This window comes from Hippocampus zosterae, chromosome 9, assembly GCF_025434085.1.
Source record: "Hippocampus zosterae strain Florida chromosome 9, ASM2543408v3, whole genome shotgun sequence".
NCBI classification, from domain to species: domain Eukaryota; kingdom Metazoa; phylum Chordata; class Actinopteri; order Syngnathiformes; family Syngnathidae; genus Hippocampus; species Hippocampus zosterae.
This window is the reverse complement of record NC_067459.1, coordinates 13,301,666-13,317,823: the sequence shown is the minus strand read 5'-3', so window position 1 is coordinate 13,317,823 and position 16,158 is coordinate 13,301,666. Positions and strand designations below refer to the sequence as shown.

The window sequence follows — 16,158 nt, the reverse complement described above, 5'->3', positions numbered from 1 at the left end:
CCCGATGCCCCGATGAGCTGAATTAACCAGTTTAGTTGCTTTCTGAGTTCTTGCTTTTTCTGTTTGGCATGTGTGCGCGTGTGTGTATGTGTGTATATTATCATGGTATAATTTATTCTGCTCTATGAATATTAGACTAGTGGGAAAACATGTATTGGTATTTACGACCTTCAGCCTGTGGGTGTGCTTACTGTAACACTGGCGTAACTGTCATCAAATAAAGATCCCGATTCAAATCAAACTGCAACTTTGTGTGACATCTGCCTGAAAAGTCTATGTGTGTGTAAAAATGTATATGTATGCACATCTATATTATATAGATATAGATAGATAGATAGATAGATAGATAGATAGATAGATAGATAGATAGATAGATAGATAGATAGATAGATAGATAGATAGATAGATAGATAGATAGATAGATAGATAGATAGATAGATAGATAGATAGATAGATAGATAGAAACTTTTTTTTAACTGCCAACCACGGTAACATACTGATTTATTTCCAATTTTCGGGGTTATCAATTGAGTCACTGATGTTGTAGTCATGACACTCCCCTGTCTTGTAAGTGGGCAGCGTGGGGTTGGTTCACACTCACTGACGATGTGGATGTGTGTGTGGATTGGTATGGGTTGTTCGTCTCTATATGTGCCCTGCGATTGGCTGGCGAGCAGTTCTGGTTGTCCCCCGCCTACTGCCCAAAGATGGCTGGGATAGGCTCCAGCACCCCCCGCAACCCTTGTGAGGATCAGTGGATTGGAAAATGGATGGGTGGAAAATAATGGTGGCACGGCTGCGGCCTTCCTGTGTGGAGTTTACATGTTCTCCCCCTGTGCCTGCATGAGTTTTCTCCCACATTCCAAAAACATCCATGGCAGGTTAATTGGCCAACTTGTCCCTGGGTGTGAGTGTGAGCCCTAACGGTTGTTTGTCTGTGTGTGTTCTGCCATTGGCTGGCAACCGGTTCAGGGTGTCCCCCGCCTCCTGCCCGGAGACGGCTGGGATAGGCTCCAGCACCCCTTGTGACCCTTGTGAGGAGAAGCAGATCGAAAAATGGATGGATGGATGCTGAAAATAATAATAATAACGATAACAATAATAATAATAATATGGGGAGAGTCAACTTGACTGAGTGTCTTGATGAGAAACAGATTTATGAAGTCAGAATTTTTCAAAGTTGTAATTGCGGTCAAGTGGAAGCGTTTTGAGGGAAACCCGATTAAAAAAAACTGTAATTGTCAGAACACCTGCAAAGTTTTCCTTTCTAGGGAAAGGGAGTGGAAAATAAGAATTTTACACCAACAAAATTGCAAAGTTACCCAGATCAAGTTGTGATGTACATCTGATCATGAGAATCAATTGATAACTTTACAAAAAACAAAATTGCAAGATGAGGGGAGGGGGGAGATGACAATTTAACTTGTGCAATGTGTTGCTTTAATGGTCATTGTGGGTCGTATTTCATGACAACGGAAGTGACTCATTGAAATGATGACAAGGATATAAGCGCGTTGGACCGCACGCTGCGTTTTCAAGAACATCGTCCGCAGCGCCTTTGCAGCTGTAGGAAGTCAGTCAGCGTGTAACCACAAGAATGTTGTCTACAAATCTGTCTGCTATGCTGTCAGTGCAACACGTCTTATGTTGCATGTCCAACATCTGAGCTCACTTAGTGTTTATTTTATCGCCAACGCTGCTTGTCGCCCGCATCACACATCATCCTTGAAGTGCTCTTAGCTCTGCATTATCTAATTATCATGATTAGAATCGTGTGTTGATGAGTCCAAATCGGGTTGTGATTGCTGGCTGAGAGATGCTTCCGCAGTGAGAAATAATTCAATGCGTGTTGTTGTTCATTTGCACTTTAATGGAACAGAGCAAAAGCAACACTTTATATGAGATGAGAAATCTAATATAGGAAATACTTATCTAAATAAACCCCTGTTGCTCCTCAACTGAAGAGAATGTTACTCTATTCAGTCAAATTATTATCTTTCTTTGTTTTCTTGGCTTGAATTTTGAACAGCCACAAATGATTCCCAGCGTGTTAAAAGTTCAAGTGTTGTTGTCTCATTATTTTTTAAGGACCCGTGTTTGGTCAAAAGTTATAACACTTTGAGGAAAAAAAGTTGTATTTTTACAAGAATGAATTTCATCGAATAGAAGTATAGTTTTCTGGAAGAAAAAAATAATTTATGAAAAATAAAATGAAGCCATTCTTCACCCCCCCCCAAAAAAAGACCATTGTCTGGAAAAAAAATAAACTTTAAGCCTAAATTAAGTGTAAGTTGAGGGTTTTGTAGCTTTCGAATGGATGGCTCTACGAAAAAAAAAGGGCAAAAGGAGAGATGCACTTCATTTGAACGCAGCTTTTATTTTCCAACGTCTGCCCCGCAGTACCAACGAGAACACCTTCTTCCGGCTACCAAATCACTTCCTGCTTTCTTTTAGCCAATAAGACACTCTCAATATAAACATGTTTAAGAAATTATTAAAGAGACTATAATTTGGGTAACCTTAACATGAAAGACTATACTGCAATGCTCAAACATAAAATCATCATAATTAACAATTTAACAAAAGCTTACATAAGCTTAAGTAGACAAGAAGGTCATAGCACTAGCATGAAGGCCTGCTGATGAGCTCATATGAATTTTATTGTCACATGAATCATAACATGGACAGCTCTCCAAAAGCCAGCTCTTGGAAGCTGGCTTTGCTATTTACCTCGCGTCGCTCTCACATTTTAACAATGGAAATATGCCACCCCAAAATCTCAGCTCGAGTTGGGTCTGACGAGCAACCGCGGCATTAGGCTAGCAGGGCTACATTACCCATGATTGTTAGACACGAAAGCAGTCTTGTTCTTGTTATATTGAAAACGTGAATGTGAAAGTAAGTCAGAAGGAATTTAACAGTTAAATTCATTTTTAATTGCTTGATCTTATGTGTCGCTATGACAACTTTGTGAGTGGCATACACATGGCCCGAACAATTGGCTTGCTGACTGGACTTTAAAAAAACGGGCGGCGGGACTGTTTCAAAAAAAGACAAAACAGGATTTGGCAAAATCCGTCTGTACCAGTTGTCCTACCACAGGTGCAAACGTGAGTGTGAATATCTGTTCGAGGCCTGCGATTGACTGGTGACTCGTCGAGGGTGTCGCTGCAAAGTAAGCTAGCATAAGCTCCAGCTCACCCGCGACCTGAATAAGGACAAGCGTTACAGAAAGGAGATGGATGCAGGTCCAAAGCAGATGTGCAATGTTGGCCTTGTGGAGGTGCCGTGCATTGTTTGTCACCCGCGTCACCCCTCATCTCTTCCACTCAAAGTTAGCGTCGTGCCTGAGCAGATTAACCGTCCCTGCAGTTTTGTCCCCACTCCGCCGCGCGCCTGTCACTCCAAATGGACGAGGTGGCGGCTCAGGCGTCACTGCGCCACAGAGCTTTGGCCCGCCGCCCGCTTTGATCCAATAATTGATTGACTACAGGAGCTGAGGATCAACAAGAGCCCTTTTTCCCCTCGCCTCTCTTCTAGGAAGGTTTTAGATAAAAGTGCCCAGGGATCCTGACTCCTCCTCTGCCGCCTCGACGTGGACATGTGGCCATTGAAGAAGTGGTGATGTGGTGGTTCAGTGCCACGGTAGCTTAGCTGGGGGCCGCGTCCTCAGGTCCGGGGGCCTCTTGCGCTGCCCCTGATGGTAATGGGTTTGTTTACATCACAGGGCTGGAAATGAGAGGTGGGATGGTGTGGGTAAAAAAAAAAAAAAAGTACTGAGCCTTGGCGCAGAGGCCAGGAGGGCTCTATCGCTCGGAGACTCAGCGCGGTCATAGTCACTCTGAAATGATCCATGCGAGGGGGAGATGTGATTCTCATCTCATTTGGGGCCCCTGAACCTGGCCCTGCTCGATAAGTAACCTGCCGCCTTCTTGACAGCCATGCCATGGAGGACACTAACTACTCAGGGAGGAAGTGGGGCCATGTCTGGATGTAAAAAACATGTGAAAATAAATAAATAAATAAAGCGCTCAGAAAAAATATTAGCTCACCACTACTGGTTCTGTTTCTGAGACTCATTTCAACATTGTAAAAAAAAAATTTAAATACAGTGGTGCCTTGACATATGAAGTTAGTTTTGTCCCATGACCATGCTCACAACTCAGAACATGGAGAGATGCCAGTAACCTTCCCAGCCTTCGACAAATAAAATAGTATTTTCGAATGACAACATTTGCATTTAATAACATTTGATTTTATTAATACATGGAGTGATGACATAAACACAATGTGCAGTCTAACTGTGTGCTTGGATGGAGTTTTTCTCGGCGGGTGCAGGTCAAAGGGGGCGTTCGCACTGCTGTGTGCCATTGTTGGAGGGAACGCAGCCGAATTGTTTGCCATCCAATGAAGCGGCTGCCCTCATTCCCTTTAAATTCAGAGCAGAGAGAGGCGCTGGAAGGAAGGGTAGGAAGATCTCCACTTACGGATGACATAAACTTGGCCACTGTGGAGTGGGAACTTGGAGACCGCCTTGCAATTTTGATTGTGCGTTTGTGTGTGACACCACCTGCAATTCGACTAAGATCAGCTATTAGCCGCTCAAAATACTGAATTCTGGTCTACTTTCCATCATCAAATTTTCATTTTTGCCGAGGGCATGTAATAAAAAAAATAGCTTTGAGGTGTAGTGCAGTCTGCCAAATTCCCAAACATGGGAAGCTAGACTTTCCCTGGCGCTTAAAATGAAGATTTTTATCTGCGCCAGCCGATGAAAATAGTACCCTTTATGTCCCTGAATGTGGTCAATTTCATTGTTTTGTTATATACAGTATATATAGACAGACAGACAGACAGACAGACAGACAGACAGACAGACAGACAGACAGACAGACAGACAGACAGATGGAAAGTTCCCATAGGTCAAAATTTGCATGAAAATTAGGCTTTAATGCGACTCAACTGACGTACAATGGAATAAACCAGGAAGTAGACACATGTAAAACTTTATCTCAGCGTCATGCAGATACATTTTAATTTCAAATAAAAGTGTTTCTGTTTTGCCCCAGACGGATCTATCATATTTTCTGATTCTATTCTCGTTCACCGAGTGTGAGAGGCTCCAGCCGTGTGCAGGTATGCTAAGAAATGATTAAGAGATGCTCTGGGGGTCTTGGTTTTATTCTCCAAGATTATGTGTCGTGGGGAGCAGAAAAAAAAAAAAGCTTCCAGCTGTCGCCATGAAAGCACTTACAGTATAATAATCCCCCACAAATCCTGTAATTATGCCAGCATATGCCATGTACCTGAGCCTCGGCTTTGTGCTCGTCACCTCCGAGGATCCCGTGCAGGCGCGCATATATATATCTGCTTGCTTCTCGTTTGCATACGGGCAAGCAAATCTTATTTCGGGAACCATTCGGGATGTTTTGAATTTCAAGGTTAACCCGCTTGAGTATTACACATAGATAATCTGTCATGTAAAAAGTAAAAAGTGTGTGTGGGGGGGGGGGGGGGGGGCTAATGTGATCTTCCAGTGAGGCATTGTCACAGATTAATGCCATTTCATTTCCCTTATAGGTTTTATTGTCATTAGGATGCTCTACTTGGAATGTTGGACATTTTCAAATGACAAAACACTCAGTACTGTCAATAGACAGTTTATTAGATTTCAACTAACAGACTCACAAATGATAAAAGAAATAAAAGCAGAACATTGTGCTTATGACTGAATGCATGTTTGGAGCTCCATCAATAAAAACTACCCTGCTCTACAGTTGACCAACATTTTTAGTTTCACTGAGTCATATCCTGACCAGGATAGAAACATTATGAAAATAAATGATTAAATATAATACTGGTCATGATACACCGCGCTTCACTACGAGCCGAACCCATCTAAATGTAAGCTTTTTTTTCTTTCCAAAAACTCCAAATGCTTGTTTTTTCATGCTGTCTGGCAGTGTTTGGAGAGCATCATAAACTACCGAAACCTCCTATGTCATAGTTTGTTGAATATCAGATTTTTTTTTTCACAAATGTGTAGTCTTGTCTTTTATATATTATAAAACTTTCTGGAAGTCTCATTTGTAATATTATTAGTATGTGTGGCATTCTGGGTGCCCAGACATTTTTGAGCATGTGAGCTATGGTACTTATAAATTGGTCAAGTCCAAATAATCCACCTGCTTCATTTGATTGATTGATTGATTTTAAAGTACTGTATGCTTACAATTATTTTAGTGTTCCTTGCATAACTGCATGAACCCATAAATTACAGGATACACGGTGAGACATGCAACAGATAACTACAACTAACAATGAATGGCTGCACAAGTGACAAATTTCATAATGTATGATAGGCGGTGAGTTAATTTTTTTTCCATATCGTTGACAGGGGGGTATATTATTAGCATAAAAACGACAGTAATTAAGGCCATGAAAGCTACCGACACTCCCTTCGCAAACTAGTAGCACACGTTTCTACGTAATGGGGGCCTCTGTTGTATATTGTGACGGCATTCAAACTTCAACTGCAGTATGATGTTTCTTTCACCTATCAAGATCCTCCTGAAATGAGTATCAGAAGAAAAGTGCTTAAGTCGATGGGCACGAAGGTGCACCAATGACAAGTGAATGGAAAAATAGGCGCAGCCAGAAAAGTATGCTCGCGTGTGCCTTTAAATATGCCGCTATGTAAATCTATTGTAAATTTCCACCAGGATTGGCAATGTTTTGATGAGGTCTTTACAAAGGGTAAAAGAAACAAAAATGATTGGAAGAGGCACCACCACGCTCAGGACTTTTTATAAAAGCGCACAGGAAACACGCGTTAGACTGTGCACGTGTACCTAATATTATGACCTGCGGTTGCTATACATAGCGGGTGGAAAGTCCAAGTAAAATTGTAAATCTAGGAAATCAGTGCAAAGATTTAAAAAAATAATAATCTCACTGAATCCTGGTTGGCTCCATTTCTCTTCAAAATGGAAAACCTCTGTGCTCTGCAACTAATTAATATTAATAACCCAAATGGAAATGAGCACACCGTTGAGTGAGTTGGGCGCATTCAGTCAGGAGACTCGCTTGTATAAGCCCTTTCACAGGAGAAGTGAGCACCAAACAGGCATGACGACGGGGCACAGAGCGCCATACACACAGACAATTTTTCTAGATAATAGCCTATCACGCAGGATACAATTTAAATTAAAAAATGCAATTTTCACCTTGAAATGAACAAATGATTACAATTTCTATACAAATTAAGGCATCCAGGCTGCGCCTCAGTGCTGTGCCAAGGCCATGAAACCTGACATAATTGCCATGAAATACATTTTCAAATATTTGTATTTTGTCCAGTGCGCTTTTTAAAAGGCGCCACTCTCTCGCCTTGTGTTGCCTTGTGATCTCACCTCCTTCTGGGGGGAAAATACATACGGAAAAAAAAAAGGCACAGATGAAAAGCTCTTCAACAGGAGAGATAAAAATGTGGTGGGGGGGGGGGGGGAGCTCCCGTATACACAGTAAATCAGTGCCGGCCCCCGCGGCGATCTCTAAAAGCCAAATTACTGCTTCTTATCTAAGGAATCGCATCTACTAGTTATCTGCTCCTGAGATAGGCTCCTTGTGCTCCTCGCCAAAAATGCTATTTATTTGTGATTACCCTTTGAGTCAAAGCATGCGTGCGCACGCGTGTGTGTGTGCAGAAGGATATGGGTAGGGGGGGTTGGTGCAAAGTTTTGGCACGTTCTAAACTCTTCAGAGTCAAGAAGGCAGAACTGAAGGCACAAACACCTTATTTGGGCTTAGGGTGGTCCGCAGCAGAAAGAGGGATGAAAGTGTAGCCCATGGGAGAGATGAGACAAGAGTCTCGTCGTATCGCGCATGCCTTCGCATTTGAGCAGAGGTGTCGAATCGACTTTAAAAAAGCAGAACCTGGCGTTGGAGACATAGGCGGGTGGAAGGCGGCCAAAAAGTTTGTCTTTTTACGCAGACATGCAAATGCCCTGGCTGTGGAGAGAACATTTGCAAGACAGACGCAATGTTTCAACACAGCAAACTTGGTGGTGGCATCCAAACAACACACATGTGTCTGCGTACTAAACCATATCAAATATTAACATTCATAAAGTGCCTTCATGGATTTGCTTTTCTTCTTCTTCCCATGAAAACACTGAGTGGATGTCCACTCAGTGTGCATAGACGAGGATTGAACCATTTTGAAATATCAAATTGCGATTTTGTTCCCTCAATATTATGACTGTGATTTATTTATTGCACAAGGAATAAACTAATCTGTATTATCATAAACAGCAACAGAATATGCTGAACTGTTTTGGTTTTAGGGTAGCATGGTGGGCGACTGGTTAGCACGTCAGCCTCACAGTGTAGTGGTGCAGGGTTCGATTCCAGCTCCGGCCTTCCTGTGTTGAGTTGTTCTCCCTGTGCCCGCGTGGGTTTTTTCCGGGTACTCCGGTTTCCTCCCAGATTCCACAAACATGCATGGCGGATTAATGAAACATTCCAAGTTGTGATTAGTTATTGTTCTATGTGTGCCCTTCGATTGGCTGCCAAGCAGTTCAGGGTGTCCCCCGCCTACTGCCCGAAGACAGCTGGGATCGGCTCCAGCACGCGCTCGACCCTCATGAGGTTAGGCGGATTAGAAGATGGATGGATGTTTTTGTCTTGACGGTTAGGCTTGTGCTAAAACAAAGTTAAACGAACCAAGAATTAAGATAAAGGACAGTTTAGAACAGTTGTTTATTTATCGAACACTTTGACTTGGAGTCTTTTAAGCGCTAAGTATTTAAGCACCAAATTTGGATTTCTTGCCAAATCCGATCTTTTTATGTCATCATTCACATTATCAAAACAAATGCAACATCTAATGTGAATGCAACGCGTCCGCGATGTGACATGCATACGCAAAAAGCACGACATTGAGTGACATGCACCAAAAAAACAACTCAACTAAATCAATATGGTGCCGCGTGTCGGGCCTCATTTTATCACCTCAAATTCCCAGAATAGCGAGGCGGGAGGAAGTAGAAATGTCTTGGGGAGGTAACATCATTCAATCTCCTCATTTCATGGAGACATTGGCTAAAAATGACGTCACGTCATTGCTGCACATGGAAAATGAAATGCGATCTACGTGGCTGAGTTATGACTCTCATGACTTAAGTAGTAGATAGTGTGACAACTTCGCAAAATTCTACCAAACAAGTGTGGTCTAAAGATACATTTCTAACCTGTAGTTGACTTGGGGCAAGGAGTGTGATACAGTCTGGATAGTTTCGTCAGTCAATATCTGCAATCATATGTTCACACCGTTAATCCTTTTCAAGGTCAGTGGTAAAATAGAATCTATCCCAAGTGACTTAAACATTTTGGATTGGTCGGCAGTCAATATATATATATATTGAGATATATATATATATATATATATATATATATATATATACATTTCTTATATATACATTTATACATTTCTTTATATACAGAAATACATATATATATTTCTTTTTGGTGAAGTATACTCAAATACTGAAACTTATACACATGATTCAGATTCAAGCTTTTCCATGGCTATGTCAGTCCCCAGACCTCAACCCATTAAAACCCTTTGGAGGTGGGCTAAAGAGGAGAGTGCAGAGGAGAGGATTCAGGTCGCTGGATGATTTATTGAGATTGTGCAAAGAGGAATGGGAATGGTTGAAGATCCTCGTTTCTGTATTCTCCCATTTTGGGAATTTTTGAGCTGGAGTCTGTAGCAGCCAACTTGAATAAAGACTGAACTGGTCACCAGGCAATTTATCAACCATTAATTTCTTCATTTTGCTATTAATCCTAATTAGGGTAATCTGTAAATTTGAATCCATTCCATCTAACATTGGTTAGGTAAAAATCTGGACCGGTTGCCCATCATTATTTCCAATCGCTCATTCATGGCCAGTCTTTTATTCTGTTTATAGTTCACGGGTAATCTTTCTCCGGAGCCCGTGCCTCATTCGTACAATGAAACAGTGGCGCTGAAAACCGCCATGGTAGAGGTAGAGTAATAGTTCTCCACAGGGCCAAGAAAATGACTCGACATGAAATGTATTCTGTGCTTTGTTTTTTGTTTTTTTCACCCAAAAGTTGTTGAGAAAATACAACTTATAACAAGTTGGGATGACTCTTTATGCCCATCTCCCACTCCCTCCCTTCCCTGTCTTTGCCCTCCGCGTGTCAGAGTCTCTCAGCCAGAGAAGCGCACATCAGATTTCAATAGTTGACCTCTTAATGCTCAGGTCAGTGCTGCACCGGCAGCAATTTCACACTCAAGATGAAAGGGAAATGAACACTGTGGATGCTAGGGGGTTACACGGGGGCCCTGACCAGCCATTGCTACTCTAACCGCCTCGCTGCACCGGACTCAGATGAGTCTACGAGGAGGAGGAGGTGCTGAGACAGAGTTTTTGCCACCTGTGTAACAATGCCCAAAGTCAGTGAGCCAAGACAGATATGTACACTGTGAGTGACTCCGGGAGAGGATTGACTTGAACCAAGGACACGTGGAAACTCTCCTCACATGCAGTGATCAGCATGGATGCAGACAGCAACAGTATGAGGTCCCCACTCTCACACTGATTTTTCTGTTTAGCTGTGAATGGACAAAAAGATGTACACGGTCACTGCGTGACTGGATACAAAATGCATTTTGCAGTGTGTGTATGACTGCATATGTACTGTACGCATTAAGGCAGGGGTGCCCAAACTTTTGTGGACCGAAGATCTACTTTTCGATCAACTAACCTCCCGGGATCTACCCTTACCGGCACGCGCGCGCAGCCACGCACACACACGCACACATGCACGCCATGATGAGAAACAGCCTGAAATGGAGGCATGCGATGCACTTTTGCAGCCTGTTAACTATCGTAGCTCACACGTACAGTTTTAAGATTCTTATTCTTTGCTCGTGCCCTCGGTGAATTGTACACGAAGCAAACTTTGAATGAGAATAATGATGATAAAAGATAGAGCGCAACAGCTCTGATTACAAGCTGCAATTGCAGACTGCTGAGCGCAAACAACTTCCAGTGACGTAATCACGCGCCACCGTTAATTCAAGATTTACCTGCTTTATTTTATTTTTAAAACATTTTTTGGTGAAAATTAGACTGATAGGATGATTAGGGTGCAGCATACATTAACACAAAACATATATATTACTAACATGTACAACGACACACAAATGGTTGTTTTTTTGTTTTTTCTCCTCGACACTCCTCGGATCTACTTGGAACCTGTCTTAGATCTACCGGTAAATCAGGATCTACCTAATGGGCACCCCTGCATTAAGGGATAAACAGGCCAGGATTAATATTGATTGCTCTTTCCAGAGGAAAAAGAATATATGGCCGTTAGTATTGTTTATATTGTGTGTTTGTCAGTGGACAGAGATATCCCTACATAATGGATAAACATGCTCACGTTGCCAAAGCATTGTGTTTCTATCTGCTTGTGTGTTAATGGGTAAACAGATATTTACACGATGAACGCATGTACAGGCATACATACATACACCGCTATACATACATAGGTACAAGTATACATATATCATATGGTTACATAGATACATTTTTCTTGCTTGTCCCACAAATGCAGCTTTGTGTTTGTCATATACACTCTCACTCACACACACACACGCACACACACCTCTCTTTGCACTATGCTTGTCTTTTGGTGACCCTGACAGCTAAAATGAAGTCTGCAGGTTCTCGTGTATCTTCTATTTGGGCTCCAGTACCCTGGAATGTCTTCTTTCCAAACATTACAGTGGATTCTTCAGTAGAAATGTTTAAATCTTGACGTAAGACTTATTTTAACACTCTCACATTTAGCTAAGCCACACATTGGCCTGTTTTACTGCCACTTCTCCTCTCTCCTCCCCACTCCTCTCCTGCTTAGAGAGGGGGCTAGGTAGCAATGATCAATAATGAGGCTGTTGTTGTACAGATTCTGCACCGACCCGGGACCCCAGGACAAGACTCGTGCTAAGGTATAGACCACTTCCCCGAAAGTGTTGTCGTGGAGGATTAAACCGACCATGCAGCTGAGTAGGAACCACTTTCCCCAAAAGTGTCTACCCGTGGCACTTCATCTTCTTAAATGGACTGTAATGCGGTTTTAATTAACATTCTACAGTGCCATAGTTCATGTTAAATGTTGTTAAGGGTGTCACCAGTCCTTGTTAACTGTGGGCCTGTGAAGCTCTTTGATGAGTTGACCCTTGTGAATAATGGTCTATACAAATAAAGCCGACAAGTTTAGTGATTAAATTGTGTTCGGCAATGGCTAGAAACATTTTTATTTGTGTGTGAGTGGACAAAGAGAAACTTTAGGCACCAATGTATGCCAGCTATCATTCGAATTGAATCTCTTGGTTGAAATGTTACCCCGTTTATGTGCTGTTGGTTGGTTTTTTTTTTTGTCTGTTTGTTTTTTTTCCAGCTCAAAGTCCGTTGTTGTGCCATTAACAGCTTCTCCTTGTTGCTTCATCTCTGCACCGTCATTACCGAGGGACAAGGCAGGCCGCCAATGGCCAGTAGCTGCCTGCAAGTAATGTAGCGCTTAAGTAGCTGTCAGCTTTATAAAGAGAGGGAGTCGACTGTGTAAATGTGTGTGTAAATAGAGTGTCAGATCAGGACCCCAGGGAGCGGAGGTGGGGAGGCTGTGCATGTGTGTGTGTGTGTGTGTGTGTGTGTGCGTGTGTGTGTGTGTGTGTCACAGTAATGGCGGTTTAACCCTCCCCTGCATTCCCCGGGGCTCTACATCGCCTCTGCCCGCTCCTCCCGGCTGGGCACAGTTGGGGAGCAGCTCCTTATTCATTCATGAGAGAGGGGGCGGATAAATAAAAAGGTTCATTACGGAGGTGCCACTGAGCACCTCCGAAAATCTAATGTGACACACCGGAATGGAAAATCTATTCTGCCCTAGCAAAAGGCCTCCAGTGGCGCCGCCGTATATAGATCTACTCTATGGAAATTTCTCTCCGCTTGCCCCCCAATTGTGTCTCTGCCTAAAAGCAATATTTACACTAGCACAGCCATTATGTCGTACTACGCCCTCTGCGCCTGCTGCTGCGACCTCCACATTAGCTGCAAATTGGACTTTACAAACTTGTCGAGGCAGGCACACTCTTGGACTCGGCAACCCCCAATAAAATATCAGTGTGACATTAACGCTCAATTCCGACACTCCATCACATGCATCTTGGATCGTCCACCAATGCACGAATAGTTTGTTAAAATATGACCAATATCCCAAGTGCAGCCGGAAGTTTAACGGAAGGGGTTCCGCACACACTCTGATGCCATTTTTGAAAGCAGATATTTTTTTCTAATTAAATCTAACATACATTTTTCGGAAGCATATGTATGTTTTGGTCATAATTGAATTAAACTAATTTGTGTTTTTATGGTATCTTTGCTTGGATGTTTGTCAAAACACATCCAGTACACGGTTGCAATAACATAAGTTAATACAGTCAGTAAGATGCTCAAATGTATTTTTTTTTGCTCATTTAGGGTAAATGTAAGATAAATTACACACATACATAACAAAATGAATCATGAATTGAAAAAATTTGTATTTTCTAATAATCGGGTCCCATATCCATTATTTAAAAAAATAATAAATACATCAAATACATATTTTTTATGTTATGTGACATAAATAAAAAATAAAATACAAATAAATAGATAACATATTTGTCAAGGTTATACATGCAGTTTGTTGTATTTTTATTTTGACATATGAATCCAAATTTGATCCTTGCTTAATCGGTCAACCATTTGTCACATATTGCAAGATTGGGAATTTCACTTTTATAATTCATTACTTTAAAAAAATTACCCCCCAAAACGCAACATTTATATCCCACAGAAAATATATGTCTCGAAAATAGTTGTATTTTATTAATACCTTTTGTATTGGTGATTAGATGAGAAATCTAACAGGGTCCTCTGCGTGATTGTGAGAGTGGTCGCAGAAACTTTAATCTAAGTACAGATGAATTAATTGTACCACTACCGTGTCTAAAGCAGAAGGAATAGAAAAAAAATACCGGGCAGGCTATTGATTTCAATTGAAAAAGTCTGGAAAGTGAAATATTATCAACAATGAAAAGCGAAAATGTGTGCGGTTATTGTTTTCTTATTACTTTGGTCAGGTGAGCACAATAACAAACATATTGTTAAATGGACACCTCTGTGACAACAAAAAAAAAAAAAGATGGCAGAATTTCTATCGCGGTTCTCATTTTGCATGTCAATAGACATGGATGATTGTCCAAAATGGTGGCGCGTTTGGTACAGCTGATTGACTTTACCTCTTAAGACGCCCGAAGCGCACGGGTTTAAAAGTGTTACCGTCAGCTTCTCACCTGCATCACAGGAGCTGCGGCCTCCCGCTCGGAGCATGCAAAGCAATATCCCTCTATTCATGGCCGGGGCCGAGCCGGGATTCACAGCTGTGGCTCTTCGCACAAAAGCAGAGTGCCAGTGTTATCTTATTGAGTTACCTGTGGCTAAGCCCTGAGCCGCCGCGCACAATGGCGACCGCTTAATGACGGCGCGGGGGCCCTAACCCCTCGTCCCCGAGCCTCATTTCCGCGCGGCGGCTGCCATTTCACAGCTGTTAGCCACACACTCTCTTTGTCGTGATTAAGGACAAATTAATAGATGCCTCCTGGTAATCAGCTTTCATTAGGGGGCCTGTCAAAGCGTCGGGCGGCGTCCGAGGAGCGGCGGGGCCCCGGACACGCCGCCGCCACTCGGTGTGTGGCGAAAGGCGCGGGGAAAGCGGCGCATTGACACTCGTTGTTGGCGCATTAAGATGGAGGTCATCGCGGGCCTGACATAAAGAGTAGTCTTTCTGCTAGCTGTAATTGGCCCCAGCATGCTGAAAATGGACTGTAAAATGTAAAAGGGGGAGGGTGGGGCGGTGGGGTAGGGGCTTGGGGAGGAAAGCGGGCAAGTAATTGATTTTTTCCCGCATGCGGAATCCCGGCCAGAGCTGTTTAGTGAGTCATTTACAAGAGCCGGCGAACGGCGTAGACACACTCATCTGCCGGGAGTTCCCAGGGGCGCGTCGGGAGATAACACACCTGATACCCTGCAGCAGATGGACAGCAAGTCACCGAGGGGCAGCGGGCCGGGAACGCTCGTCAAACTTTCCCGGGAACGTATGCAACACCTTCTATTTCGCTCCCTGCTTGCTTGCCCTCCATCCGCTCTGGGAATGGATGAAATAAACTCATCAGACTTCCAGCAAGTTTGGCATTGTGCTCCAAAGCCCAAGTCATTTCAGTATGTAGATTTGAGACTTAAGCCCATAACCGCGTTGCATGGTGCATGACCACCCCCACCTGCTGGAGAAGAAGCGAGGCCGGGGTGTGCATGATGGGATAGGGATATCTGGAAGACAGGATAGCGCCTGGCCTTCCGTGCGTGTTCCGTCATTGAGCTTCAGCGCAGGCCCTTAAGGGAATTAAGACAATAGCCTCATGTCAGATAGCATAATCTACTCAACAACAACAAAAACACTATCTTGTGCACCATGGGCCGTGTGTAAAAAAGGCGTTTTGAAAAAGATGAATGACGACGAGGGGACGACGATGCACGCATGTCAAGATCTATGATCTCGTCGCCGTGTGGAAAAGGCACCGATAAGCCGTAGAGTCACTGCTGTCAAAAATGGAGATGAGCCACCCAGAAGCGAGTGGCATTGTGTGCCATTTGTGTGTCACGCACAAAGCATGCCATTTTCTTCAGCGTCGGGCTAAATTGCACCAAACAATGTTCAAGATCAATTCTTGCATCAAAAACAATGAGCACAAATCCCATTTCTTCAGCCCATATTGTGCTGGGAGAGGACCCCCATGTTTGCATGAAGGTAATTACAGCGGGATTTGATGTTGTGGTGTGCCCAGAATTCTCCAGCCTTAGATCAGGCTCAGGGTGCTCCACCCCATTAAAACTCCATATGGGGAGCCCAGCTGTGATCAGAATTGCAAGAGCGGGAGGGGAAATCGATTTCATTTGCAGGATTATTGATGTAACCAAGATGCCGTTTGTATGAAACATAAAGTCTCATTTCAGAGGTCATGGA

The 16,158-nt window shown here is 43.0% G+C and overlaps 1 protein-coding gene across 1 annotated transcript in view; it reads left to right on the top strand.

Moving 5' to 3' along the window:
• The window catches only part of prxl2b (peroxiredoxin like 2B), a 260,615-nt gene that overhangs the window by 117,054 nt on the left and 127,403 nt on the right, over nucleotides 1-16,158 (top strand). The window lies entirely within an intron of this gene.